This window comes from Scyliorhinus canicula, chromosome 21 (assembly GCF_902713615.1).
Source record: "Scyliorhinus canicula chromosome 21, sScyCan1.1, whole genome shotgun sequence".
NCBI lineage: Eukaryota > Metazoa > Chordata > Chondrichthyes > Carcharhiniformes > Scyliorhinidae > Scyliorhinus > Scyliorhinus canicula.
In genome coordinates, this window is record NC_052166.1 from 56,671,011 (window position 1) to 56,681,691 (window position 10,681).

The 10,681-nt window shown below is 46.5% G+C and overlaps 1 long non-coding RNA gene across 1 annotated transcript; it reads right to left on the minus strand.

Moving 5' to 3' along the window:
- Positions 1-604: 604 nt before the first annotated feature.
- LOC119955865 lies at positions 605-5,870 on the minus strand. Its single transcript, XR_005458547.1, has 2 exons — positions 5,821-5,870; positions 605-800 (listed from the first exon to the last, which is right to left on the minus strand). It is a non-coding gene; the product is annotated as an uncharacterized LOC119955865 (long non-coding RNA).
- Positions 5,871-10,681: the final 4,811 nt, after the last annotated feature.

Sequence of the window (10,681 nt, forward strand, 5' to 3'; positions counted from 1 at the left end):
CACAGTCCAAAGACGTGCAGGTTAGGTGGATTGGCCATGCTAAATTGCCCTTAGTGACAAGAAAGAAAGGTTAGGAGGAGCTATTGGGTTACGGGGAAAGGGTGTAAAACTCCACCACCTGTCAACGTTTGCCAAACTGTTTTCCCGTTCTAAAGGGGAGACCACCAATCAGAGCCCGATATTGTTCTGAATTTCCTGCTGATAAGAGTCTATCAGCAAATTTAGAGCTACCAAGGCTCTGATTGGTGTTCCCACCACAACAACAGTCACTTCTCCATTTGGGCCCCCCCCCCTTCAGCTCACCCCACCCAATCCCCGCCCCCAAAGATGAGTCAACCGGAATACTGTTGCTCTTATATTGATGGTCCATCCTTAAACAAAGGGACGTGTGAATTCCCCAGATTTCTATGAATGTCCATATTTAATTAGGTATTTGCTTGAGACTCAATACGATCTGGAGCTCAAGATTCCAAGGCTCACATGATTTGCAGCAGCCATTTTAATAGTCTTTGTGGTCAAAACTTTGAAGTGTTGACCTGAAGTTCATAATATACTGGAATATGACATCAATAAAACTTTGCACAAAGGGAACAGGACTCAGAAAGGCTAATCAAAATTACTTGTTCAGGGAGAGGGAAAGCGCGTGTGCCGCTGCTGGCCAGATTCTGTCTCTTCTGCACCTAATTTCCTGCCAGCCAGGTTAGCCTCTGAACGACATGATGTTGTGCTGGCATGGAGTGGCATATTTCACTGCAACATGTTTGAGGCATACAGCTGTCCAAGGGCACGTCAGTGATGTCCTGAGCACAAAATGAAGACAACAACTTTAATCCTGCATCATGCTCCATATTTTGCGATTGTCATGGTTAACATTATAAACATGCAAAACATAATGATAATTGTTGATTGCAAATATTTCAACAGCATTGGTGTTTATTTTCCTTCAATAATGAATCCTTGTGTTTAACAAGGTGAAAGGTGCCAGTATTAGAATTGCACTTTTTGCATTGTCAACCTCCAGGATTAAGACTCTGCTTGTAACTCAACCTGAGAAACCCTGAATGAATCGGGGTAAATGTCACCATTTCTGACCTCAACCATTCTTGACCTCCCCTGAGATTAATTTCTGGGTGCTTTTTGTTTGCTGTAGATCCAAACAGATTGCCCAGCCTGAACTCAGTAACAACCTTTACACCGGCAGAGAACAGAGACTTTAATCATAGACTGTCTGCTCTAGGGTTTAAATCTAAATCCCTTAGATAAAAGGGGCCTTCTTCTAATCTATGGGCCACTGACCTCCTGCTTCTATTAACCATTAATATCATCCAACTAGTTTTCATTGGAGATCTTGCACATACAGTGACATTGCCGAAGCTGTCAAAGGGCACACACCTTGTGGCCCCGGTCGGTGTGTAACAGCACAGGGCACTAGAGATATCCGATGATTGATGAGACTAGGCTCTCCTGGTTACATACGCAATTGCCTCTGGGACCTATTGAAGAAAGGTGCACCGCAGTAAGCTGGAAAAGACTCAGATGAAAATTTATCAGAACTGTAATTACAACCAAAAGAGATTTAAAAGCATTCCCTTCTATTTTTATCAGAGACATTTACTCCTTGGTTCTGAAGCACAATCCTCTCGGACTGGCAGCTTGCACTGGAAACCAAAATACCCTGTAAGCTTTGATCGCTATTGCTAGACCCTGTTGCAGTATTTGGATGCATCCCAAGTATAACATGGTAGCACTGCCCAATCTATTGGAAAATTATATAACCCCCTTGTCAGCCAGACTTATATATCCTAACTCAGAAGTTTTATGATTCATTTATTTTGCTTTTAGTAAAGAAAACAATATAAATTCAGGACCATGTTTCTGGGATGGTTGGATTTAGTGACAGCTGGAAAGGTCAGGTGGTAAATCTCTGTTATTGCACAAAGCAAGTTGGAGACAGTGTGGCTCGGAACGGGGGAACCTGTTATATTTGTATCATTCAAGTATAATGCGCACGCCTAAAGCACACAGTGGATTTCTCACAACTGTAGCTGTACAGAATATGCATTTAATATGCATGGTTGTCCATTTCAATGTTTTTCACTGACTCTCCTATTTGCTTAGTTTAGCTTAGCCTGAATGTTGTCAGCCTATTACACTCATTTTTTAAAAATAAATTTAGATTAGCCAATTATTTTTTCTAATTAAGGGGCAATTTAGCGTGTCCAATCCACCTACTCTGCACATTTTTGGGTTGTGGGGGCAAAACCCACGCAGACACGGGGAGAATGTGCAAACTCCACACGGACAGTGACCCAGAGCCGGGATCGAACCTGGGACCTCAGCGCCACGAGGCGATTGTGCTAACCACTAGGCCACCGTGCTGCCCTGCCTATTACACTCATAACCATCGTATTGCAGCAAAAATAGCTTCAGAAGCAGATTGTCTTGTCTTGGCACAGGTACCTCTGGAGCAGTGATCATAGAATTTACAGTGCAGAAGGAGGCCATTCGGCCTACTGAGTCTGCACTGGCCCTTTGAAAGAGCACCCCATTTAAGCCCACACTTCCAACCTATCCCCCTAACCCAATAACCCCATTTTGGACACTAAGGACAATTTAGTATGGCCAATCCACATAACCTGCACATCTTGTGGGAGGAAATCGGAGCACCCGGAGGAAACCCACGAAGACACGGGGCGAACGTGCAGACTCCACACAGACAGTGGCCCGAGCCGGGAATCGAACCTGGGACCCTGGTGCTGTGAAGCGACTGTGCTAACCACTGTGCTATCGTGATGAGCAACCTAGCCTAATGAGTGACCCTCCTTCATCTCAGTGGGTTGCAAGATTGAAAAAAGGCTTGTTCACTAACCATGAAAAAGATTAAATACATTTAATGCAAGCCAAATATTTCCTGACAAGTTATTGAAAATGCTCAATCATTTGTATATTAATAGAACTATCAACATCAAATGGTAAAAACAAAAGAAATATTCATACTTTGGATGCAGAAGGAGCACATGGCTCTCATAGTCAATGTTGTGTGCAATCAGCATGCACTTCACTTCTCTTGCCCTTGCTTTATGAAATGAAAAATGAAAATCGCTTATTGTCACAAGTAGGCTTCAATGAAGTTACTGTGAAAAGCTCCTAGTCGCCACATTCCGGCGTCTGTCCGGGGAGGCTGGTACGGGAATCGAACCTGCTGCTAGCCTGCTTGGTCTGCTTTAAAAGCCAGCGATTTAGACCAGTGAGCTAAACCAGCCACAATGTGCAAATGACTTGGTCACCCAAGTGGTATTGTGTGGTAACTATTCACTGGATTTGACCCTTGGAGTTACTAAAATTGGATGTTGCTTGCGAAAAGGGGTGTCTCAGTGTGTCCAGGGCAGGTGGGTATATTTTGGGAACAAGAAGTAACTTCAGATAACACAATGTGTTTAGATTTTATTACGATCCCAGACCTGACCGTAACAGTAGCTAGGATACCAAAACCCCAATATTTTAGTTTATTTGAAAGACTGCGTAGAAAGAATGATTCGCTCCAGGAGTGATTGCATGAATAAATAAGAGAATTTCTGCACATTCTCTCCGTGTCTGCTTGGACTTCCTCCGGGTGCTCCAGTTTCCTCTCACCACAAAGTCCGGAAAGATGTGCTTGTTAGGTGAACTGGACATTCTGAATTCTCCCCTAGTGTATCCGAACAGGCACTGGAGTGTGGCGATGAGGGGATTTTCACAGTACTTCATTGCAATGTTAATGTAAGCCTACTTGTGAACTAATAAAGATTATTATTTTTGTGGACTCAGCATCAGGCAGATCAGAATTCAACTCCTCTCTCCAAAGTTTCCCTAAATACTGCTTCTCTCCGCAGCTTTCTCCATAAACTGCCACTCTCTGCAGCTTCTCAAAATGTCTCTCTGAATTCCATTGAGGTCAGCAATGACCTCATCTTCCCAAGCTCAAAGCCAAACTCTTTCTGCAGGCTTCAATGCACCTTAGCTCCCCTGGGACTTTCCCAGTCAATCCACAATCCATTAGCCTGGGGGCTGGTTTAGCACAGTGGACTAAACAACTGGCTTGTAATGCAGAACAATGCCAGCAGCATGGGTTTAATTCCCGTACCAGCCTCCCCGAACAGGCGCCGGAATGTGGTAACCAGGGGCTTTTCACAATAACTTAATTGAAGCCTACTTGTGACAATACGTAATTATTATTATTAGACTGAAAAACACATTCCTTTGTCAATTTCACCCTCTGGCTGCTAAAACACCCATGCCCTGCAAAACCAAATTACTTTTTTAAAAGCATGACCACAGCAGTCAAACACACTCTAACCCCAGTCTTTTAACCCTTAAATTGCCCAATATGTAGAACCCAATATTCTTAGAGTCTTCCATCACATTATTCATATACTTAAGTGTCATAGTGTATATTAGTCTTTTGTTGCATGTTTTTTCTTTTCTTTTACTTTAATAAATATTCTTTATTAAATGATTACAGAACAACTGGTCTGGTTCATCACTGCGTTGTACATAGTTCCACACATTATTGCAAGCAAAAATACACCACCAAGAACCAGTGTTTCAAGTTATCATTTTGAGACACTCGCAGGTACCATCAGCGGGGTTGTTGACAAAGCTATCTCATTCTTACACCCAATTTGACAACAAATGAACGATATTACAGGGACAGAATTCTCGCCTCATAGTGGGCATGAGCTGGACTTGCTGCTGGAATAACATGCTTTGACAATGTGGCCCAATTTAATTACCTGGAATTCTTACTGCACGTGGTCCGAGGTGTCTAGCGGTACCAAGATTGGAACACGGCATTGAATTTTGTTTTTAATTTAAACTGTACGGCAAAATGTGCTGTAGCAGGAGGATGCTTGGCCTTGTGCCAACATCTCAAGTGCCTTTCAACACCGTTACTATAGTAACAATGCCCCCCACCCTCTTTTTTTTTGGTTTTGTAGATTGTGGAAACCTCTCTTCAGAGGAAGAAATCAAATAAACATTGTTTGCAACAGAGAAAGAGAGGGTTGTGAAAATGTTGCAGAAGAAAAGTGGACTTAAAGTTAAACATAATAGGGCTGTTTAAAATGTTACATTTTTAAAGTTCTATTTGGAGTGGAGGCTTTCTGGAAGGTAACTATTGTGATGATAGGTAGACTATCATCCATATATAACATTAGCAGATCATCATCATCTGTATGTATATTACAAGTTATATGTTTCCTGTTGTAGTTCCAGCATCCAATCACTAGGTGGGGTGAGTATGCAGGCACGTGACCTGGATGCACCATGTGTTCCACAGAAGGTGTCAGTGAGGAGTTGATTGCAGTTGCATATTAGAGTAGCTCTGTAGTATCTTGGTGTAATTTCCAACTGTATTAATGTTAGACATTATAGTAAACCTTGAGAGTAGTGTTAGTAATAACTAGTTTAAAACAAAGTCTAATGTTCTTTGTTAACACTACCACATCAAGATCAGCATAATCAAAGAACATTACAACTATACTACTATACCCCTCAACCGCACGCAACTCCCCAAGGTTGAAAAATGGATAGGAGGGGGGAAAGGAGACGAGGGGGTGGCGGGGGGGGGGGGGGGGGGGGGGGGGGGTGGCAGGCACAGAATCTTCGGATTACAGGTCAGAACTTATAAGGACTCAAGCCAAACAGGAGTCAGAACTGGGTGAGTTAGGGGCATTCTGCCATTAAATAACAAATGGTAAGCTTGTCATATTTAGCAGCTGGGTTGAGCAGAGATATTTAATTGCTTTGATAGCATTCTGTCAATAAAATAGAGATGCTGACCTTGTCTCACATCCTGTGACTGGGCACAGAAACGCTATCCTCGACTTATCCTTTCAAGTAAATCTCATTACGTGGCATTAAATCTTTAATTACACCTCAATTTAAATAATCACCACAGAGCTGGGCTTCTCCGCATATAAACTTGAGAAGTTAAAAATTCAGCAAAAAAGATCCACTGCTGCAGGTGGAATGCCAATGTAATGCTCGTGATTAAACAGAAAGATTCAATAGAGCATCTTAACATAAAGCTTACATGTGATTTTTCCCCCCCTCAGTGCTCGTCAAGGTCTGCATAAATAATACATATATGTGTCTGTGTGCATCTCAGACTGACTTGTGCCTCAGGCTGTTTTACATTTCCAGATAATTTGTCAGCAATCTCTGCAATGGAAAAAAAAATTGAGCTCATTAATTTTTACTAATCTGCATTCTTCCACTTTAATAATATATTGATTACTCTGGTTTTTCGATTCCCTTGTTAGCACTGTGGGGAGAGATGGTCATGCTTTTGATGGATGATTCTGCCGGAGCCCGCAACCTGCCTGTTAGTGATGAGGTGAGCACCTTTCCTATTGACCTTCCAGTGGCGGGGTAGCAGAGTTGCCCATTGAGTCAGGTGGAAAGAATCAGCACTCCGTCCCTCATTCCCTGCCCATAAACATGCATATCTGCATCAGTGGTGAGTTCACCCAATAATCTGTCAATCATGTTGAATCTGTTTAGGGTATCTTACTGCTCTGCCTGTCCCTGAACGTGTGTTATCTATTTCTGAGTGGCCGTTCATCTGTGTACGCAAGTTGTCTGCACCTGAACAGCCCCATGCATTATGCCAGTGTTCTTCAAACTTTTTTTCCCGGGGACCCATTTTTACCAACCGGCCAACCTTCGGGACCCAACCCAGCCGACCTTCATGACCCACGCTGGCCGACCTTCGCAACCCACGCCGGCCGACCTGCGCGACCCATCATTTTCTCTTACCTTGTTTGCTGCTGACAAAAATGAAGGAAATGGTTTTGGGTCCCTTTGGCCCTCGTACACGCTCTTCCAATGGAACCTGTTGGATGAAGGTGAAGCCTTCCGGTGTCGGAAAGTATGGAATCTCCATCTGTCCAAAGTTCTGCATATTGCATATTTTTCCAGTAAAATTTTATCAAATAATCCCCCCCACCAAACTTATAAAGAAAAATAAAATGAAATGAAATGAAATGAAAATCGCTTATTGTCACGAGTAGGCTTCAATGAAGTTACTGTGAAAAGCCCCTAGTCGCCACATTCCAGCGCCTGTCCGGGGAGGCTGGTACGGGAATTGAACCGTGCTGCTGGCCTGCTCGGTCTGCTTTAAAAGCCAGCGATTTAGCCCAGTGAGCTAAACCAGCCCCCAATGAAAAAAATAAAAATTGAATGAATAAAATAAATGAATAAAATTAATAAAACCTCCCTGAACTTGTAAAACAAAAAGCTGCAAACCGTTTTTTAAAAATGCGGCCGCACTGCACATGTGTGTCCGATCATCGGTGCGCATGCGCATTGCTTTGTGCATGCATGCTGAAGATCTGGCACGCATGCGCAGTGCGGCTGCATCTTTTTTACATGTTTGCGGCCGTTTCGAAGGTCGCTTGCAGCCGGCTGCTGCGGCTGTTGCGCGCAGCTTTGCGCGATCGGGAGCGCCACGTTGGATGGTTCCGCGACACTCCCGACACCCGCCCGCGACCCACGGGTGGGTCGCGCCCCTGAGTTTGACAATGCCTGCATTAGGGGGTTATTAGCTAAATTGGATCCATGGGTTAGTTCTGTTATTGCTGTGAACAACTTGTGCATTCATTTATTTGTTTGATGGAAAGCCTTGCCTCAATTGAAATGAAAATCGCTTATTGTCACCAGTAGGCTCCAAATGAAGTTACTGTGAAAAGCGCAGTCACTGCGCCTCCAAGCAGCAGGCACTCAGGCATTAATCAACAACAATTGCCTCCCCAGTACATTTCATAATCACACTGACCCGCTACCTTCCCCAGGGCCGGCCCAAGGTACCGGCAACTCGGGCAGTCGCCCGGGGCGCCATGTGCTAGGGGGCGCCAGAGACTCAGGTCCCGCGCATACGCAGTTGGGCCGGTGCCAACCAGCGCATGCGCGGTGGCCGCCCTCCCTCAGGGCGGCCCCCTCCGCCCCCCCCCTCCCGCCGCCCCCCCCCTCCCTCCGGCCGCCCCCCCCCTCCGTCCTCCCCTCCGTCCGCCCCCCCTCCGTCCACCCCCTCGCCCCCGCCCTCGCCCCCGCCCTCCCCCTCGCCCCCCCTCGCCCCCCCCTCACCCTCGCCCCCCCCTCGCCCTCGCCCCCCTCGCCCCCCTCGCCCTCGCCCTCGCCCCCCTCGCCCCCCCTCGCCCTCGCCCCCCCCTCGCCCTCGCCCCCCTCACCCCCCCGCCTCGGCCCCGCCCCCCCCCCGCCTCGCCCCCCCGCCTCGGCTCCGCCCCCGCCTCAGCCCCCCCCCCCCCCCCCCCCCCCCCCAAGGGTGCTGAAGTTCAGCTTGCCCGGGGCGCCAGCAACCCTAGGGCCGGCGCTGACCTTCCCCACCTTAACAGTTTATCATTTATTACTGATGGAATTATTACCAGCAGGTACAATCCTTGACTTAAATATCTAATTCAATTGAATTGAATTAGATTGAACAATGAACAACGTGCAACTTGTTCAAGAAGTGCATCAGGAAGAATGAAGCTGGTTTGGACCATACAGCTTTCTGATAGAAGGTCATTGACCTGAAATGTTAACTCAGTTTCTCTCTCCACAGATGCTGCCTGACCAGCTCTGTACAAAGAACAATACAGCACAGGAACAGGCCCTTCTGCCCTCCAAGCCTCCGCCGACCATGGTACCTACCTAAACTAAAACCTTATCAACTTACGGAGTCCGTATCTTTGCATTCCCACCCTATTCATTATTTGTCTAGCTACCTCTTAAATGTCGCTATCGTACCTGCTCCTGCCACCTCCCCAGGCAGCATGTTTCAAATATTTACCACCCTCTGTGTAAAAAAAACCTGCCTCGCACATCTGTTCTAAACTTTCCCCCACGCATTTTAAACCTATGTCCCCAGCACAGTGAGCTAAACAGCTGGCTTGTCATGCAGAACAAGGCCAGCAGCGCGGGTTCAATTCCCGTACCTCTCTGAACAGGCGCCGGAATGTTGCGACTAGGGGCTTTTCACAGTAACTTCATTGAAGCCGACTTGTGACAATAAATGATTATTATTATTATATAGTACTTGACTCTCCTACCCTAGGAAAGAGCATCTGACTATCCACTCTGTCCATGCCACTCATAATCTTGCCGATCTCTATCAGATCGCCTCTCAACCTCTGTCGTTCCAGTGAGAACAGACCGTGTTTATCTAACCTCTCCTCATTGCTAATGCCCTCCATACCAGGCAACATCCTAGTAAACCGCTTCTATAGCCTCTCCAAAGCATCCACATCCTTCTGGTAGTGTTGGGACCAGAATTGTACACAATATTCTAAATGAGGCCTTACTCAGGTCCTGTACAGCTGCAACATGACTTGCCAATTTTTATATTCAATGCCCTGACCGATGAAGGCCAGCATGCCGTATGCCTTCTTGACCACTTTATCCACATGCGTTGCCATAGTGATCGGTGGACATGCACGCCCAGATGCTCTGACTGCCTGTCAGTACTCGCAAGAGTTCTATCATTTACTGTGTAATTCCTACATACATTGGACGTTGCCAAATGTATTACCTCACACTTGTCCAGATTAAACTCCATCTGTCATTTCTCTGCCCAAGACTCCTACCAGTTTATATATTGCTGTATCCTCTGACAGTATTTTCTGTTCCTGTTATATATAAACCTCTTGATGTTTTCCAATGGTGCACAAGTGGCAGCATGTATTTTTCCTCCACACCACCATTACTCACCTTAATGAATGCATATTTGTATCTACATCCAGAATAAATAAGAATCCATCACTCAGAAGTAAAGTCTTATGAGGTAAAATGTAATGGAACTTTTAAAATCTAATCTCACTAACCAATTCCAACTTTTAAAATCTAATCTCACTAACCAATTCAACAGACCTTGTTCAACATGAATTCTTCACATGAACACACTTGAAGCAAACAACTCCAGTACATGGTAATTAGGATCAGCACCACACTTAACCTATACGTCGTTACTGCTGACATCACAAACCATCACCCCTTGACATTCAATGGCATTACCATTGCTGAAAACCCCACTATCAACATCCTGGGGGTTACCATTGACCAGAAACTGAACTGAACTAGCCAGTTTCACGACAGCCTCGGAGGCCGCTCCTCGCACCCTATTCACCCCCCCCCCCCCCTTCCAGGGGGCTAGGAGCAGCGCTCCGTAAATCTCGGCCGCCGGGCCTTGAGGCTTGCGTTAAGGATGCGCACCGAGAATTACGCGATGGCGGCGCCTAAGTGACGTCAGCCGCGCATGCGCAGGTTGGCCGGCTCCAACCCATGCATGCGCAGTTGCCATCTTCCCCTCCGCTGCCCTGCAAGACGTGGAGGCTTGATCTTGCGGGGAGGCGGAGGGGAAAGAATGCGTCTCTTGGAGACACCGGCCCGACGATCGGTGGGCACCGATCACAGGCCAGTCCCCTCCCGAGCACGGCCGTGGTGCTCACTCCCCTCTCCGCCCCCCACAAACCACAAATGAACCTTTGGCGCCATGTCCACGACGGCAGCGACGAGGTGTGGTCGGGAACGTCAGGCCGCTTGGCCCATCCGGGCCGGAGAATCGCCGGTCGCCATGAAAAACGGCGAGCGGCGATTCATCCGAGCGGGGGGGTAGGAGAATCGCGGGGGGTGCCAGGGCGGTGTG